Source organism: Aquarana catesbeiana, linkage group LG10, assembly GCF_042186555.1.
Source record: "Aquarana catesbeiana isolate 2022-GZ linkage group LG10, ASM4218655v1, whole genome shotgun sequence".
NCBI lineage: Eukaryota > Metazoa > Chordata > Amphibia > Anura > Ranidae > Aquarana > Aquarana catesbeiana.
The window spans coordinates 129318877-129335238 of record NC_133333.1 but is presented as its reverse complement, the minus strand read 5'-3'; the positions used below and the strand labels follow the sequence as shown (position 1 = coordinate 129335238).

Genomic DNA, 16362 nt, shown 5'->3' with positions numbered 1-16362 from the left:
CTCGGCAATCCAGGCAGATACAAATAAAGAGAAAAGAAAATTGTTCAGCAACACAGGGAGGTGGGGGCCTCCTTTTTCTGCATTATATATGCTAATAAACTTTTTGTAGAGGTAACTCATAAGGGTGTGCTTAACATTTATTTTTTGTTTTTTATTTTTTATGATATCTCACTGGTTCCTTCCTCAGTCCTCACATCATTGCAGGACACAGTAATGATGTGGAGGTCAACAGGGGAAATCCGTGAGAGCTGTGGGGTACCCCGGGTATATGGACACTCCCAGTGTGAATTTCCCATTGGATCTTGGAGGACCTTTCATCCTGAACAGAACAGTGGTCAGCGACATGTGGGGGCAGGAGAAGTAAATATATAAATTTTTTTTTATTTTTGCTGGGAAAGTTTTCTATAGCAACAGGTTCACTTTAAATAATTAGGCCCCTTTCACACTGGGGCGGTGGGGGCGGTATTTTTAGCGCTGCTTTACCGTCGTTTTTGCTGCGGTATTCGGCCGCTAGCAGTGCGGTTTTAACCCCCGCTGGCGACCGAAAAAGGGTTAAAACCGCTCGCATAGCGCCGCTATAGCCGCGGTATAGCCGCGGTATAGCCGCGCTGCCCCATTGGTTTCAATGGGCAGGAGCGGTGAAGGAGTGGTGAATACACCGCTCCTTCACCGCTCCAAACATGCGGTTTGCAGGAGTTTTTTTTTTCTCCTGCCAGCGCACCGCTTCAGTGTGAAAGCCCTCAGGCTTTCACACTGAAGAAACAGTAGAGGCAGTTTTAGGTCGGTTTGCAGGCGCTATTTTTAGCGCAATAACGCCCGCAAACTGCCCCAGTGTGAAAGGGCTCTTATGGAATATTCACATACACATCATGTTGCACAATGCAAACATTAAACTCAGTCGAGCTAATCAGCACACAATACATAAACTTCTTCAACGTTTAGCTGGTAGTAGTTGGTCATATCCAATTGGAATTGTTTTGCAAAGTTAAATCAATTTTGTGGCTTACCTGTACTTATTTCTTCAGTTGTAATGAGTGACAGGAAAACACCCCAGCATTTATATCCACACAGGTAGCACTGACCCCTAATCCAACTACCATGGACTGTGCCAAGGAAGATACTTATTGTCCAAGAACAGGTTGTAAGGTGAAAAAGTTGTGTTACCACCCTGTTCTAGTTGCATAAGTCAGCACAGGGGTTAATCTTTCTATTTATATGGCCGAAGGTGTACATTGTCAAATTGCCCAGGTGAAGGTGTTAAAAAAAAAATTGTGTTAAAGGCCCCAATTCGTGTTCAATGACAGTTGTTCCAGTTTTTCCCTGTCTAAAATGTGGACCTTGCTGTCCTCAAAAGAATGTCCATTTTCCTTGAAGTGGAATTTTAGTCAGATAATAAACTTTTGCTAGATCACTTCAGGCCCTTTTGCACGTATAGCTATGTAAACCAAATTGATAAGTGCCTATACTGTTTAAAATCCAGTAATACACTGTCTCAATCACCCTCCTCTGCACATGCTCAGTTGCTCTCCATTTTTAGCATTGTACCTAAAATCGGAGCCACTAGAGGCTGATCTGCTAACAGCCTGAAGATTTACTGCTGCTCATGAGCCCTAGGCTTCAGGAAAATGACAGCCACCAGCAAGAAGAAATATGAGCAATGCTGGAGGCAATTTACAGCACACAGTATTTTTGGTAGCATAATTATCAATGTGGAATGTATGTTCCTTGCTAAAGAACATTATTTTTTTAGAAAATTGTTATGGGTAAATTTCCACTTTAAGGTGTAGAAAAACTACCTGACCTGTAGAATTTTCCTGTTGGGTTGTTCGTTTTTGGGCGGTTGTTTTATTTCCCAAAAATTCATGTTTTTGCGTTTTACCATTTCATTTTAAAAACTTTTTTTCAATACGGTTTTTCAATACATGTTGCTTATATAATAAGAAAGATCAATGTATTATTCAATTTACTGAAATTAGAACATTAAAAGATGAGTTCTTATTGGTTGTCATTATTATAGGTGTTTATATAGCACTGACAGTTTTACACAACACCTTACATTTACATTTTTTCCTGCCCTCAAAGAGTTTTTGGTCTATGCTCCCTATCTCATATGCATATGCAATATACAAACACTATAGTCAACTTAGACAGGAGGCAATTAACCTAGCAGCATGTCTTTGCAGTGTGGGAGGAAACTAGAGTACACCCACTCAAATGTGGGAAGAATATGCATACTCCATGCAGAGAGTGTCCTGGCTGGGATTCAAACAGAGACCCCTAGGACCCAAGGCAGAAGTGTTAACTACTGGCACTTTGCCCATTGTACACTAAATAAAACCATCTGAGGTGCCTAACATGCAAAAAACGATCAATGAGATAAGACATTACTCAGCAACAAGAATCATTTATTCCTCACATCCAGTGCAGGGTGTATTATATTTGACAATGTCAGAGAACCTTCCACTGCTAGAGAATAGAGGAATTGAGCATGCAAGGACTGGTCTATCAGCATGGAGGAAGCCTGTAGAAGCAGGGGATCAGGTAAGTAAAAGTGCTTTTTACGGTACCCTAGATCTAAATTAGTTTTTAACCCTTGCAATGCAAGGGTAGCCCCTGTGCGAGGGAGAATTTTTGTTTTCCCCAATGTTCAGCTTTAATCTGATATTGGTATTACAGTGCATCTTTATGGCCATGTCACACTAGCAATCCTATCATTAACATTTTACTTGGGCTATGTGCACTAAGCTGTGTGCACATGCTTAACAACCAGGAGGCATTCAAAATAATAACAAGAAGGAGAGCTTCCTAGAGGATGAATGCTGGCCTGTGATTGATGCAGCTAGACAAGACAGGAGCCATGGTGAGGAGGAATATCCTCAGGTACTATGGTGAGGATGCATATCGTCAGGAGTCATGGTGAGGAGGAATATTGTCAAGAGCAATGGAGAGGAGGGATATCATCAGGAGCCATGGTTAAGAGAAATATCGTCAGGAGTCATGGTGAGGAGGAATATTGTCAGGAGCTATGGTGAGGAGGAATATCAGCAGGAGCTATGGTGAGAAGGAATATCAGCAGGAGCCACGGTGAGGACGAATATCGTCAGGAGCCACGGTGAGGACGAATATCGTCAGGAGCCATGGTGAGGAGGAATATCGTCAGGAGCCATGGTGAGGAGGAATATCATCAGCAACGATGGTAAGGAGGAATTTTATCATGAGCTATGGTGAGGAGCAGTGGCGGCCGCTCCATTAGGGGCAATTCCCTAATCCATGCGCCCGGCTCCTAATCTACATTTTTTTTAAGGCACATGATTAGAGCCTGAGGCTCTAATTTGCTTAAAAAATGGGTGGGCTCGGGGCGCAGAGCGCTGTGCCCTGAGCCCACCCAGTTGTGTGACAATAGTAGGTGGCAGGTGGTTTGTTTGCCGCCCCCCAAAAAATGGAGCACCAGCCACCACTGGTGAGGAGGAATATCATCAGGAGCCATGGTGAGAAAGAATATCCTACATTACCCGCCAAATTAATTACAGTATAAAGTAAAATAAAATTTGGAACACTCATGATTGAAAAATAAGGTTATGAATGTTGCTTACCAAACGGACATGTAACAAATATCCATGCTGAAACTTGTGTTGGAAAAGGAGGAAAACTTAGCAAGGATCCAGCCTTCCATCCACAGAAGGTCTATGCACACTATGTTACCAAGCATTATAATGCTGTGCATTAGGGCAGCCCGTTCATTTTGATTTGTGTGTGTAGGTGGGACAGGGGGTGTCTGCTTTCACTGCACATTATCCTCCTTACCATCACATTTTTTTCAGCTTCGGAATTAAAGCCAAACTCTGGAATGTAAACTGTAATTTAATATATTCCTCAATAGCCACAAAGGATGTAACTCCACTATGTGTGCATCAAGTTCCTTTATAAAATCCAGATATTACCTTATAAAAGTAGCAGTAACGTTATCACTGTACTATAAATAGCCTGAGCAGAGAGCAGAATTGTGGAAGGGGCCAACAGGCTCCACCCACTACAGTCTGCCTGCAGAAAACTACAGGAGGGGGAGGAGACAAGACCAGTCACCCTGCATAAGGAGGGAGAGCCCCAGTGACCGGTCTTTATTACAGGATGCTCCTGCATTACTGCACAGATCCGGAAGAAATACATCAAGCACACCAAGATTCAAGTGAGAATACACATGCCTTTTGTATTTATTCAAAAATTGCTTATCTCGGAGTTAAGCTTTAAGTATAGCTTTAAGAGAATTTCAGAAAATATCTCAGGGATTTATTACATAGTACAGTATACACACAGCTGGTGACTAATGTTTGCTCTGTATGCATTGATCTTTTCTTTCCTGAATGAGTGGTTTGATCACCTAGTAATTACATAAGTGATTGATTTTCACACATATAGAACAATCAAAAAATCTCTATAAACTAGGCTGGTCATCTGAAAACAATTATTTTAATCAGGTATGTTACGACAATTCTATCACATAATCATTGTAAGTTATTTACATGAATTTGAAGCAGATCTTTTCATGATGTAAAATTTTGTTAGTCATTGACCCCCCCCTCCTTCGTTTCAATAAACGCAGATTCTGATCTTCTTTAGTGGAGTGGACAATTTTTTTTTTAAGTGAACCTTTGGCCAGGCTATGGACACTCAAGTATTTACATATTCTCTCAACAAGCAGTGAATTAGTCTAAACCAGGTCCTCACTGACTTCTGTAGCTGCAGGCACCGTGGAACAAGTAATCCTCAAATTTCAGAACTACTGACTGAGTCATAAACCAATTAGCAGCTGCAGTAAATCAGCTATAGCTGCTAATCAGTGTATCCAGAATACAACATCATTGCAAGGGGGAGTCCATCATTCATTTTGGTTGTGTGGATTGAGGAATCTACAACACGATCGGACTTTCCGACAACAAAGTCCGGTCGTGTTTGAAGGGTGTTGGCTCAAACTTGTCTTGCATACACACGATCACACAAATGTTGGCCAACAATTACAAACGTAGTGATTTACTAGACGTACTACGTGATTTTTCAGCTCTTTAGCGCCACCCTTTGGGCTCCTTCTCCTAATTTTGTGTTAGTAGAAGTTTGGTTAGTGTTGATTCGTGCTTTTCTTTTAGCGTTTTTCATTTCGTGCTTTTCAGTTCATTTCTGAACGGCCGTTCGTCAACCAGACATGTTGCTGAATCGGAGGAGATAACGTGTTATTTATTATTGGCCTTGGAGTTATTGCTTTGACATTATTTTTTTGCTTGAATAATGGTTTGATTTGGTATATTTTCTATATTTTTAGATGCATAGAATGCACTTTTTGGTTAACTTCTATTGGCAGATAGCATGTCTATTTTTTTTTTTAATGCACAAATAAAAAAAAACACATAATAATATTATTCTTGATATCACTAGGAAAATAAAAAACCTTTGAAAATTTGTTTGCAATAACTCCATCAGTATCACAAGCAAAGCCGCTTTATTATTATCACATTAAAGAAGAAGAGAATTGTGCACTGCATTTGGAGAATTCATAATTTGTCACGTCACTAATGTTAACTCTCCATTACAAATGCTAGTTTACAAGACCGACTGCTTCTGCTTCTGAGCCTGTGTGTTTGTACTTTGGACTTTTGTCCGATGTACTTGTGTACACACGATCGGAAAGTCCGACAACACACATTTGTTGGCAGGAAATTTGAGAACATGCTAGCCAACATTTGTTGGCGGAAAGTCCGACAACAATTGTCCAATGGAGCATACACACGGTCGGTCTTTCCACCAACAAGCTCACATCCAACATTTCCCGCCAGAAAATCCGATTGTGTGTACGCGGCATAACAATGTTTGGCCAGCCGTGTAGTTTTACTGTGATCCTTGTCTCTGTTTTTCAAGGTTTGGTCAAAGCATGCCTGGTCTGTAAGATGTTAATTTCAACTGCATACATGCTTCTGTATTATCTATTGTAAATCAAGTAAGAAAACTGCAAAGCGTCTTTATTTTGCTGAAAAGTTTTTTTCTTTTGTATTTTTTTTTGCTTTAGCAGCAAAGGCAGGCGTGCACACAGGCTTTCTTAGCACAGTGAGCCAGCAGTTTTCACTGACATCAGGGAGTGTGCGTGGGCCAGGCTATGTAATCAACAGCCCAGGGAGTTGTCAGTTACAGCCAAAATATCATGTGCCAGCTTATCTATCCACCAACCATACACACACTGCCAGCCCCACCCATCCACTACATAGCCTGGCCACTTGACTGCATACCGCTGCCATTTCCTAGCGGCTGTAAGGTGAAGCTGTATGTTGTGTATTGTATGTGTATGGGTCGTATACATAGAAATACACACCATACAGCTCTCTCTCTTAGTTGCTAGGAGATGGTAGGGGACAGGCCCCCTACTAGGTGCTTTTATTGCCATTTTTGCCCTATATACTTTGGGCCATTGGAGCACGCTCCAGTGCTCCGGCAGGCCAGTTCACCCCTGCATACACAAGTATGACAGACTTACCACCAGGTTTTTCCTCCTCCGGGGCTGAAAAATCCATGCTTTTCCCATGCTAATCCATCTGCCTACAGTTCTATCTTTGCCAAAGCTTCTTGAGAACTTTGTTTCCTCTCATCGGCCATTGGGCGGCCACTTACCGACTAGGTGGAGAAGGTACACTGCCTTGCGCATAAACTAAAGATAACTGGTATTCATCAGTTTTTCCTTCTCCATAGTGAGCTACAGTTCCAAATGCTGGCTCAAGGGCTGAGAAGCACCAACTACATTGATCCACCTACCTAAACCAGCTTAGTCTCTGCTGTGCACCTATGAGAAACTCCTCTTCTTTGTACACAACTAAGTCCCAGCACAGCAGCAGCTCATGAGGAAGAATTTGAGTTTCTTAGAAGCCTTGCCTGCACCTGTGAAATATGGAGCGACCCATTCAGGATGTTAAGTTACAGTGGCCACCTGTGTGAAAATATAGAAATTCGGAAGGAAGCACGAGACCAAAACCAGATAAAAGAGTCCAAATGTATTTAAATTGTTGGTAAATGAAGCCATATATAAACAGCCAATGTGTTTCAAGGGCAACACTACTCCCCCCCACCTCATCAGGGTTCAACACAGAATAAAACTTTAATGGACCTAGATAAAACAGAGACTTCACACATCTATATTGCACTGTGGAACCAGTATCAAACTCTCTGCATGGAGTAACAACTTGTCAGAAACCATGAATCAGACCGAGACAGAAGTACAGTTAAATCACACTTCTTTAATAATAAAAGAAAATAGAACAAACGTAGTCAAAACATGACCAAAGTTTGGTAACCGGAATGGATAGTCAGACAAGCCAGAAAGTCAGGAAGCCAGGGAACAGCGTAGTGGAACAGCAAGCAGGATCTGGAGCCAGAAGGAATGTCAGCCAAGCAAGTCTTTAACACCAGAGATAGTCTCTGTGAAGGCGAAGGCAGAGATCACCTGGGCTGGACGACTTAAGTAGGCAGGACTGACCAGCAGGATATCATCAACAGGTGAGTCACTGTGGAGAGATAGGAGCTGGCAATTAGCCGACAGCTGAGCGCCCAGCTCAGAGAAGGAAGGACTGAGCCCAGCCCTGACACAACTTGACAGCAGTTGCTGCTGTCTTGTGTTGAGCCCTGATGAAGGGGAAGAACTTCATCAATCCCTGAAACGCTTTGGCTGTTTTTATATAAGTTTTTGCCAACAATTAAAATTATCTTGGACTCCTCATCTGGTTTTGGTCCGGCGCTTCTTTCTGTATTTTTATGGTTTAAGCTACTACTGGGCGCCCATCAATGAAAGCCTTGCTGTGTGAAAGCCACCTCACCAGAGCTATTGAGCGTGTTTGAAAATTTCCTTCATCTGACTACATTTCAAGTACAATGTAGTAGTACAAAGTGCAAGTCTAAAACTTTCCACTTTGAGTATGTCTGTTTTAAAAACTTATGTTAAAGTGACACTAAGCTCTGTTTTAAAATATATATATATATATATATATATATATATATATATATATATATATATATATATATATTCAAGTATGTATTCTTGACTTAAAAAGTACCTTCTATTGCTCTCAAGCTCTTACAAATTCCCAGATTCCTTTGTTTTTTCAGCTGTGATCTGACTTCCTGTTAGAAGGTGGCTACGTTCATTCTCCATGGTCCCACTGTTTGTAGGAACGTAAGGACCCTCTTTTGCTCGATTCCGAGATAGACATAGGATCATGGACTATGGGATTTGTAGTGTGCATAGAGCAGCAGTAAAGAAGAGGTTTGGGAAATCACACAGAATGCTACAAAAGGGGGCAGAAAAACACAGCAGTAGCCAAATAAATAGCACTACACAACAGTTTGCAGAAGGTGGATTCTGATTGATTGCTCTTGACTACAGCACATTGGCTTGATAAATACATCAATTATGGCCCCTTTAATGCAAGAAATTGAGTTAGCGTGTGAAAACGCTGAGGCTAATAACTAACTAAAAACAAGCTTAGTACTGTGGTAATTTCTATTGTATTTCTGAATTCATTTTACACGCTACTTTTGTATTATATTACAGTGCATTAGCTGTAATGAACTGACTGCAGAGTTACAAAGTATCACAGACATTGTACTGCGACAACATTCTGCCTCTTAACAACTTACCATACAGAGCACAGAAAACCTCTCAAAGGGTTCCATTGTACTAAAAACACATAGGAAATGAATTGTACATTCATCATAAAATATTTATTAAATATGTAATCGGCCCACGCATATTGTGCTGCATCTTGTTTGTAAGCATTCAAAAAAAGACATAGGTTATATTGACACTAGATAGGGTAAAACATATCTTTAAAATGTAAACCCTAACAATGAACTTTAAAGTGTTTCTAAAGGGTATTTTTTTTTATTAAAGTAACAAACATGTTATACCAGGGGTAGGCAACCTTAAAGAGGTGGAGATCTATCTGTACAACATGGGAGAAGTCAAAGATCAACGGGCACAGTGTTGCTTCCTCACACCTTATTTAAACCTGTAATTGCTATACTACTGTGTCACAATGGCTTGCATTGCATGGCAATCATGGGTTAAAATCAGGTGGTGAGGAGGCAACATATACTGCCTACTCATCACCTGTCAAACACACTCGGAGCACATTTCAGGGGAGCAGCAGTGCCTGCTGCACTTGTGAATGAGCCCTTAGTTGCATTCGGCAGCGGCACCCTTAGTGCTCGTCCACACATAAAGTTAAGGGGTGGTAAAACTATTAAGCCACTGTTGGTTTTGGTGGGTGCTACCACCTCCCAATTGGGACCCATTTAAGTAAATGGGGCGACTCTGCAAGTGCCCCCCTCAACTGCATGCTTCTGCGGGACCCAAGGAGTTAAAGCAGGTGGTGAGTAAGCAACACAATGCTGCCTGCTTTAATGCCTTGTTTGCTGTACTGCACAAGGTTGCAGGGCACCTGCAGAGTGGCCTCATTCACTTGAATGGGTCATGCTTGGCAGGTGCTACACCCACTACCATGACATGGCATATAACTCCTGCTGCGGCTGCGACATGTTGTACACCCCTGGCCACCGCAGCTAAAGAAGGTGCGGTTGGGGCAGGGGTGATAAAAACATGTCTTAACTAAGGGGTTTTAGCACCCCCAAAACTGCAAATTTAAATGAACCCTTACTGTTCTGAGCCCCCTATAAGGCTAACAAAACAAGGAATTGATCGCACACTGAAACTCCAAATTATCTCGATGTCATCTATATTGTCAAAAGGGTCAGACAGATACAGGCAATGGTAAATGTTTCACAAGCGATAGCTTGCTTGTTCACAACCAAGGTAACAATAAACAGGCAGGCCTTTTAAGGGAGTCCACACAATTTGGGATACACCCATAAACACACCTGGCTCTAACAGCACCACATACAAACAACATTTCAACCAACATTTTAAAAACATTGCAACGTTTAAAACGCATACATATGTCTAAACAAATGCACACAAAAACAGTAACAGTCATAATAAAAATATATATTTAAGCTTGCGGTCATTTATCCAAAATGAAATCACAAGCAAATCATGAAAAAGGAGAAAAGTAAAGAAAAGGACAATAAAGACTTTTTGGACATACATCTGTGTGGCTTTGAAAATAGCATTCACACCAGTTTGTTCAGGAAAACCATGTCTGGCAATACTTTGCTCATGGCTCAGTCGGGCCACCCCAGACATACTGTGAGGGGTAACCCTGTTGGCCAGTTTTTGAGAATTCGCAGATTGTGCAGCGACCAATCATCTTATGAGAAAAAAGCGAGAGCTCTTTACTCATGGTTTTTACAAAGGGGATATCCCAAATATATGTTAGATAGAATGAAGTAATTAGAAGAAGTCCTGGACAGCCGCACTCAAAATGATAAGTTACCTTTATTGAATAAAAGTCATTAAAGATACATGCCACAGCAGAAAAATGCAGGAAAGCTGAGGCTTTTCACACTGTAGTCAGTGCTTAATCATAGCATAAGCTATGATTAAGTACTGACTACAGTGTGAAACGCGTTAGCTTTCCTGCATTTTTCTGCTGTGGCATGTATCTTTGATGACTTTTATTCAATAAAGGTAACTTATCATTTTGAGTGCGGCTGTCCAGGACTTCTGATTACTTCATTGTACAAGCATTGCCAGCACCTGTTGCTTCCAGCATGGAGAAGATGTTCGTTTTCAATCGGCCTTCCTAGAAGCGGTGATATCTTTCTTTCTCTGCTACTTCTGGATATGTTAGATAGAGCCTGCACAATTCCAAAGACAGGTCAGAACTTTTGAGCCAATCCAAATATGGAACAAAAGATAAACAGAAAAAACAATTTTTCAACAAAGAGAGACCCACTTTGAGCACATCCTTCAGTAGGGAATTTAATGAGATCAAAACCATTGTACATCGATATTTGCCTCTAAAGGAGCTCTTGAAGGATGGAATAAATTTCATTCCCAGACGTGCACCTACTTTGGGCAATTCCTTGTCCCCTAGTTTGTTTGATCCTGCCACCTTGAGGGGGATTTAATACGATCCTTTTCTAATGAAAAAACACTTAAAGTGGAGTTCCACCCAAAAATGGAACTTCCACATTTTGGATTCCTCCTCCCCTCTGGTGTCACATTTGGCACCTTTCAGGGGGGGAGGAGGGAGCAGATACCTGTCTAATACAGGTATTTGCTCCCACTTCCTGGCATAGATCACCGCGGTGATTGCGGTGACCTACGCCACTTCCGCCGCCTTCTCTGTCCTCCTCCACCGCTGTATTCTGTGAGATACAGAATACAGCAGGGACCTGAGAGGACGCGCAGCGCGACTCGCGCATGCGCAGTAGGGAACCAGGAAGTGAAGCCGCACGGCTTCACTTCCTTATTCCCTTACCGAGGATGGCGGCGGCAGCAGCCGAGAGCCGACAGACGGACCAGCTTCGGCTGCCGACACCGCGGGCTCCCTGGATAGGTAAGTGTCCATATATTAAAAGTCAGCAGCTGCAGTATTTGTAGCTGCTGGCTTTTAATATTTTTTTTCAGCGAACCTCCGCTTTAAGATCAAATCCTTCTTGAATTGCAACACACGGTATGTCATTTATGTTGTTACATGCAAGACGTGCAATGTGCAATACATTGGACGTACCACTAGGAGACTCAGGGATAGATTTCAAGAACATTTGTACAGCATTGAGAAAAATGTATCCACAAAAAAAATATATCCGCAAATGTTGCTAGACACTTCCACCAATACCATAATGGCAGCAGTACCTTTGTAGGTGTACAGATTCTAGAAAAAGTCTTGACACCCACTAGAGGAGGATATGTTTTCAAAACTCAAAGGGAGTTTTTTTTGGATTTTTTATTTTAATACCAGAAAACCTTTTGGAATGAACCATGAATGGGACATCACACATTTTTATAATTAGATTTTTGTTCCATCCAGGTCTATATATATTCATGCAGTGCATGTGAATAATTTCAGACATGCATGTATATATACAGGGCTTTTCTCAGAGAATAGGTGCAGGAACCCACCCTTTCTGAGTCACCCCTTGTCTCCGCCCCTACCCACCTCCGAGCCCTATTCCTTGGTTCCACCCCCTACCCACTTCCTAGTACCGCCCCTTTTAAAGAATACAGAACCACATATAATTTTGTGGTGCTCAGTAATTTGTATGGAATTTGGTAATGATAGCAAGAAAAGCAGTAAAATAGATCCCCTGTAGCCACTAACAATAGGGCCCCACGCCAGCAACAATAGATCCCCCTAACAACAATGGACCCTATGCAAAAAAATTTCCCCTCTACTAACAATAGACTATCGGCAGCAACAACAGATCTCCCCGCAGCCAGCATCAATAGACTCTCCGTCAGCCAATAACAATAGATCCCTCCGTTAACAGTAGATCTCTCCCAGCAACATCTGACCCCCCAGCAATATAAGACCCGCCCTCAGCAACAATAGGTTCCCTACCAGCAACATTAGACCTCCTCAACAACAATAGACCCCCCTGCAAAAATAGACCCCCTCCAACTAGAATAGATCTGCCAATCAATAGACCCGGCAGCACACCCCAGCTTTTCTTACCATTACATACAGTCAGTGCTGGAGGTGCCGGAACTGTGTTCCCCCACGTTCCCGCTGAAAAAAAGCCCTGTATATATATATATATATCAATTCCATATCTTTTCCCATTATTTAATCATTGTTGTGATTTGTACATTCTGATGTTTATATTTTACACCAGAATCCATTGCTTTTTGTTACAATGCTCCTTTTGTCCTTATGTCCTTTGTAGATTTAACTTTTGATGGCTATTTTTTCATCACCAGTCAGCTCTATGCGTTTTTCACATCAATAGTCCGATTACATTGAGGTTCAGTTTAGCTGAACAAAGTTTTGGTTCTGAACTTTTAATACCCAATGAGATTTTGCTTTATACATCTATTTATATACACACCTATGAATGTTCATAATGTGTGCATAGACATTTTGCATTCATGTATTCAGTGAACAGGTGTGTTTTTGGTTAACCCTTTTTGGGCATTTATAAGCTTGGATTTGGACACTTGTGTCTTTTTTATAGTCTTTATTGTCCTTTTCTTTACTTTTCTCCTTTTTCATGATTTGCTTGTGATTTAATTTTGGATAAATGACCGAAAGCTTACATATATATTTTTATTATGACTGTTACTGTTTTTGTGTGCATTTTGTTAGACATATGTATGCGTTTTAAATGTTGCAATGTTTTTAAAATGTTGGTTGAAATGTTGTTTGTATGTGGCACTATTAGAGCCAGGTGTGTTTTTGGGTGTATCCCAAATTGGGTGGACTCCCTTAAAAGGCCTGCCTGTTTATTGTTACCTTGGTTGTGAACAAGCAAGCTATCGCTTGTGAAACGTCTACCATTGCCTGTATCTGTCTGACCCTTTTGACAATAAAGATGACATTGAGATAATTTGGAGTTCCAGTGTGCGACCAATTCCTTGTTTTGTTCGTCTTCCACGGTGGTGAGCCGAAATCTGCACCTGTGATCCATCCTGCACCTGATTTTGCCTGGAGCGGCGTGCTTCTCTTTGTTCTTTCCCCTATAATGCTGCTTTGGCACTGATGTGCTGTGGTTTACTTGCACTGCGGATGCAGAGCAGTGCATCTGCAACTTTCCTGGGCTAGCTGTGGTTTGCCATAGACTTCTATTATATCCTGCAGGTGGATTTTAGGCAGGAATAAAAGCAATTTTTCTGTTCTTGCATAAAATGTGCTTAGCCTGACAGAAAGAAAACAAATGCAACCAACACACGTAAGAACTGGGAAGCTGCAATATATTAAATTTGGTGATTACTCAATGGTGATCCCAGCACACGATCATACATTCCGACAACAAATCCATGTTTTTTTTCCAACGGATGTTGGCTCAAACTTGTCTTGCATACACACGGTCACACGAATCTTGTTAGAAATTCCGAATGTCAAGAACGCGGTGACGTACAACACGTATGTCGAGATGTGAAAAATGAAGTTCAATAGCCAGTGCAGCTCTTCTGCTTGATTCCGAGCATGCGTGGAACTTTGTGCGTCGGAATTGTGTACACACGATTGGAATTTCTGACAACGGATTTTGTTGTCGGAAACTTCGAGATCCAGATCTCAAATTTTGTGTGACAGAAATTCCTATGGAAAATGTGTGATGGAGCCTACACACGGTCAGAATTTCCGACAACAAGGTCCCGTAGAACATTTTCCGGAGGAAAATCCGACCGTGTGTACAGGGTATAAGAGGACACGGGCCACACAATGAGATTACAGGTGAAGCGGTTTAACCTTAAGCTGTGTAGGGGGTTTTTCACAGTGGCACTGACACCTGACTGTACACCTACACAGGTTGAACTGGATGGACTATTGTCTTTATTCAACCTTACCTACTGTGAAACTATGAAGCATTTGTTTTCTTGTATTTAGATATATGTTAACCCTTTCCTGCCACCACCTCCCGTCCCTTAAAGTACTTCTGGATGGCAGGAGGCGGAGGCTGGTATTGGGGTCATGTGACCGCTGTGTTTGGCTGTCACAGCAGTCACATGATCAGAAAGTTCCCGATTGCAAGTGTGCATCGGGAGCTTTCCGGTCTCCACTGGTGACTGTGCTGGGAGCGCGCAGGGCACAGTTTTGTGTTTACATAGGGCCGCATATATGTGGCCTCTTGGTGTTAAAGCCCACCCACCAAGAGGCCCAATATATGCATGCGGCAGGGGGGAAGAGGTTAAATAAGAATGACCCTAAAAATATTCAACACGTTTTCATCCCCATCTCAATAAATATCACAAAGGTGATAAATGCAATGGCCCAAGTATCCATTTTCCAAGTTTGAAAGTACAACTTAGTATATTTGTACTTTCAAACTTGGAAAATGGATACTTTTTTTCGGTTAAATAGGCACAAGTAACTAACTAACAAAATCATATAAAAAAGAAGAAAAAAATTAGCAGCTTGTATTTTCCACATGGACTGGTTACAAAATAGTTATTGTTGAGTCAAAATAACTTTAAAGAGGAGCTCCAGTCTCCCCCCAAAAAATTTAAAGTCAGCAGCTACAAATACAATACTGTAGCTGCTGACTTTTAATATAAGGACACTTACCTGTCCAGGGATCCAGCTATGTTGGCACCTGAGCTAATTTGCCAAAACCAGGTACCTGACCCCCCCCTTGTGCGAACCTTTTGGGTGAGCCTCTGCTTTAAGGGCTTGTTCATACCATGTCCATTGAGCTGCGTCTTTCTGTACACCACTGTACATGTAGAGTGTGGACAAGACCCGTAGAAAACAATTATCCTGTTCACACTCTACATGTACGGTGTTGTGCAGAAAAACGCAGCTCAACAGAAATAGTGTGAACAAACCCTTAGGGCCCATTTACAATGATCTGCAGTGGAAACCAAGGCTGCACGCATAGCATTTTGGGCTGCAGAGCAGTGTAGCAGGAGGTGGTGTGATGTGGTGGTGATGTGCATTTTATCCCATCACACCGCCCTTTTTCTTTTTTTTTGTAACAAACTTTATTTGAAGTGTACTGCTTCATTCAGTTTTATTACATTTCACTGCACAGAAGCATGGTGCACTGCGTTTCTGTGCAGTAACATGTGGGATCCAGCAGAATGGTGTAATATAATGCAAACATGTTGCATATTCTCGCTCTGCTCTGGAATGCAGTGTAACTCCTAATTCTTTTTAGCTATAGGCAATGGCCAAGCCTTTCTGAATGGGCAAAGCTTTTACTGAATAGGTAAAGATACTGCACTCCCCACCCCCAAACATTCTTATTGCCCAATAAGGCAGTCCATTGTGATGGGTCAATATAAATCTTACAGGGCTGGAGGGAGCAGCAAGTCCTGACACTACCTGACAATGTCAGAGTTTTAACTGTTCAGAACAGTCCAGCATTTGGGCAAAACAGAGATGAATAAGAGTTGCTGTAGGTAGCCTAAGTGCCTACATTTTATACTTTTTTGTTTTTAAAGCTATACATACTGTATAAGAGCAGGACGTCTTTTCTTCCACTTGTTTCCAAACTTGTTTGAAAAGAACCTGATATTAGGTATCTGAATATTTATGAATATGAATACTCTCAAAATGTTTTTTAATAGTGCTTCTCAAGGATAAGTGTGTGCTGTTATTCACTTGAATTCTCTCTCTGTCAGAACAGAAATATGAACCCTGAAATCAGGAAAAATGTCAGAAAGGCCATCATGGAGGCTGACTTGTCTGCTGTCTGACACTTTGGTAAATGAATGGCAACTCATGGAAAAGGATGGACCACATACAGGCAGTACCCGAGTTACGAACA

The 16362-nt window shown here is 41.6% G+C and overlaps 1 protein-coding gene across 1 annotated transcript in view; it reads left to right on the top strand.

Moving 5' to 3' along the window:
• Positions 1-16362, top strand: part of SHISA7 (shisa family member 7) — a 270504-nt gene that overhangs the window by 123515 nt on the left and 130627 nt on the right. The gene's annotated exons all lie outside the window — the stretch shown is intronic.